The sequence below is a fragment of the Solanum verrucosum genome, unplaced genomic scaffold (assembly GCF_900185275.1).
Source record: "Solanum verrucosum unplaced genomic scaffold, falcon-dt-bn FXZP01000295.1, whole genome shotgun sequence".
In the NCBI taxonomy this organism is placed as follows: Eukaryota; Viridiplantae; Streptophyta; class Magnoliopsida; order Solanales; family Solanaceae; genus Solanum; species Solanum verrucosum.
The window spans coordinates 1,636,461-1,640,192 of NW_026019924.1; the positions used below are offsets into that span (position 1 = coordinate 1,636,461).

The window sequence follows — 3,732 nt, forward strand, 5'->3', positions numbered from 1 at the left end:
GTGAAAAAAGTTATGGAGAAATATTAAAATACAGATATGATGGCAATACGATAGAACATCATTGTAGGTATTATTCAGGAACATTTAATAATACAGAAATAAAATGGGAAATAAATAGAAAAGAATTATATTCAGCGTATAAGTGTTTATTATCATTTGAACCATATATTGTATATAACGAATTTATTATAAGAACAGATAATACACAAGTAAAATTAGTCAAAACAAAAAATAGAATAGCATCTATTTATAATTTTTAACTTTTTAACTTATAAATAACTTTTTTACAAGTAGATGGAAAGAGAGGTTTAGTCGCAAATGAAACAAAGTTGTAAGAAGAAGTCGTTGTTCACATTAGAAAGTTTCAATTTTTAAGCATGAATTATAAAAAGATGGTTTGAACAATGTTTGATGTAGTTTTCTAGGAAAAAGACGTCGATTACTTTATTCATAATAGATAGATGATATAGATAAACAGTATGTGTGTATACATACATGGAGGGACGAATTTTCGTTTTGTTTGACCATTTGTATGACTGACCAAATAGATAGAGGTGAATACAAGTTGGAAAAGTAATATTAAAAAAATAAAAGGTCTTCTCAAACCCCAGCTGCTCCTTGTAGACTAGGACTACGATAAACCCCCCAAAAATAGCTTCATTTTCAACATATTGTCCCCACCCCGCTCTCCATGGCTATTAAGCTTTAACCTTAAGTTTCCCTTCTGTCTCATAATATATTATATATTCATCCCTTTCTTTCACCTCAAATCTCATATTTTTCTCTTAATCCATGGACTCTTCTTATCAAATTGTTGCCAAGTCCAAACACCGCAACTATTACTCTGCTTTCCCTTCTTGTTTTCGACGCCCTATTGAAGTGGCTGCCACCGCTCTTCCTCTGCCGCAGCCACCAGTTGCAGTAACTACTAATCCCAATCTAGCCACCTCCCTCTACAACACCCACCTCGGCCTTTTTGCTTTAACTTGGTCACGCAACCTCTTCGGCAGATCTTTTCATATCCATTTCCTCCTCAATGGCCTCTCTTCTCCTCATCTATCCCTTCTTTCCACCTCCACATCAAGCCTTTTGTTTTCTGGAAGAAACACGGATCTAAGAAGCTCGATAACAATGTTCACATCTTTTGGGATCTTTCCAAAGCTAAATTCGAATCTGGCCCTGAACCTCGATCTGGATTCTACGTCGCTGCTATCGTTAACGGAGAAATGGTTCTTCTCGTCGGTGATTTACCCAAAGAAGCTTATTCAAGGACCCGAGCTCGAAAGCCAGATAAGTATTCGAATTCGAACATGGTGCTGAGAAGGGAACATGTGTGTGGGAACAAACTGTACATAACAAAAGCAAAGTTTGGTGGAAAAGAGAGAGAAATCTCAATTGATTGCAGGATTGGGGAAGATCCAAGGTTGTATTTCAGTGTGGACAACAAAAGGGTGTTGCAGATTAAGCATTTGAAATGGAAATTCAGAGGGAATGAGAGAATTGAAGTAGATGGGGTTGGAGTAGTGGTGTCATGGGATGTGTATAATTGGTTGTTTGATGATGATGAAGATGGTTATGCTTTGTTCATGTTCAAATTTGAGAAATCAAGTTTGGATGAATTGAATAATGGAGTTGAGATGTGGTCCCAACAATCTTGTGGATTTGGGTTTGAGACAAAGATGATGAAGAAAGGTGTATTGAGAAGTTCATCATCTTCATCATCTTTGTCTTCAGCATCTTCAAGTTGTAGTAGCTCTGTAATGGAGTGGGCAAGCACAGAAGAAAATGAATTGAAGGATCCCTCTGGATTTTCTTTGCTGGTTTATGCTTGGAAAACCTGAAACTAACTTTTGACCTCATCCCATGTACTGTAAAATACATACATTAATAGGTGTATACCATTTTTCCACTCTCTAACATTGAATTGAATGCAATTCCTACTATTCTATTTTTGTCTTGATTGTTTAATCAATGTAATAACTGTAGAAAAATGCATATTCTTCTTCATTGATTTTACCAGGGCTTCTTTATTAGCTCACATTAATTCCCTTCTCCTCTAGGGCCACATCATTTTTGACTTAACAACATGAATATTATAAAATTAAAGCGCTCTCTAATAAAGGCAAGTTCGTACATAAGATTTTTGCGTGAAAGAATAGCATTCTTATTTTTTGTTAAACAATATGAACAACTTAAACTTGATGTAACCCAAACTATGGAAAAAATAGTCTCTTTTGGCAACTCAACGCACAGTGAAAGTTACCAACAGGATAGTCTTTGGTCATGTCGTCTTTAGTATAATCAGTTAGCACCTGCAAATTCATTATTACTTTTCTTTTTTAATCAATTTTCTGAGCTTATTGCTTCTTTATTTCAAAGCTCAAGTCTGTACAAAAAGGTCAAGTCGAATGACTCGACCCATAAAATAAAACTAAAACACCCACCCCAGTTAAGTGAAGTTGTCAGCTTCTAGATCTTGTTTCCTAATCGGTAGGGCTTTGAAATTCAGTTCCCTCTTTTCCTCTTCATGTTGCTGCCTAAAGCTCTTTGGCATCCCACTTTCCTCTGGTTGTGGGTGATAAACGCCTACCACTTGGTCTCCGTGTCTTCTTGTAGCTTCTAAAAGGTATGCTTTCAGTTTGTTCACTCCCATCTTCGTCATTTTCTGATTTTCCGTCCATTTTATATGGGCATAGCACATCTTGAAGTCTGATAGCTCTTGTGCATATGAAGTGTTTCTTGCTCATGTTTCTGACTTTTGTGCTTTGATCCTTCTTGTTTTGATCCTTAATGTTGAAATGTGTGACTTGTCTGCATTTAGTACCTTTTTACACTCCACTGATAGTTGCTGGAAATTATTCCTTTGTATGCTTCCTTGTTGCTTGTATGCCTCATTAGCTTATTTATTTGCTAATTGATTAGCCTCTTTGTAGACATGATTTACTACTGCGTTTGCTTCTCTACTTGGAATATGTATGTCTTCTATATCCTCTATGTGATTCTAGGGCACTTTCCATTCCTTTTTTATCATCTTTGTAATGCTCAGTGAGTCTGTTTCAACAATCACATTTGTAATGCTATTGTTTTTACAGAATCTTAGAGCACTAAGAATAGCCCTGACTTCCGCTTCCATACTTGTTCCCTATCTTATCCTCTGTGCTTCCGCATGAATTAAATTTCCATCATTGTCCCTGACACATAAACTATATGTGCTTTCTCCCGGATTTCCTCTGCTTGCCCCATTCGTATTGCATTTCATCCATCCAGTTGGTGGCTTATCCCAGACCACAACATGATGATATAGTTTTGGCTTGTATCTCCTTATCATCTCCACAATGCCTTCTCAGCTATTAGGTGTTTTAATCCAAGGGTACAATGTCTTCATTAGTAGGATAATGTTGTTTTGACACTGTTGAAGTGCATGTTCATAAGAAACATCTCTCTCATGTCTTCTTGCATTCCTCATTTTCCATATCTTCCACATCACAATGGCTGGGATGGCCTGGTATATCCTCCTTAGTTTGGGTCTATGAGATGTCACCCATTAGTTAGTGATTGTTTGTTATAGTCCTTCTCCAATTTGATCCCTGCACAAGAAGCAAAATGCCTTCATAGCTTGTTGGCTATGGGGGCTGTTAGAAAAAGGTGTTTCATTGTTTCCTGTTCATATCTTTCACAACAATAGCATCTGGAAGCCATACTAATTTTCATTCTTTTGAGATTTGTCTTCTT

At 36.6% G+C, this 3,732-nt stretch overlaps 1 pseudogene; it reads left to right on the forward strand.

Annotated features, from left to right (window-relative positions):
* The first annotated feature begins 759 nt into the window (after positions 1-759).
* LOC125827364 (uncharacterized) lies at positions 760-1,849 on the forward strand (annotated as a pseudogene).
* The last annotated feature ends 1,883 nt before the right edge of the window (positions 1,850-3,732 follow it).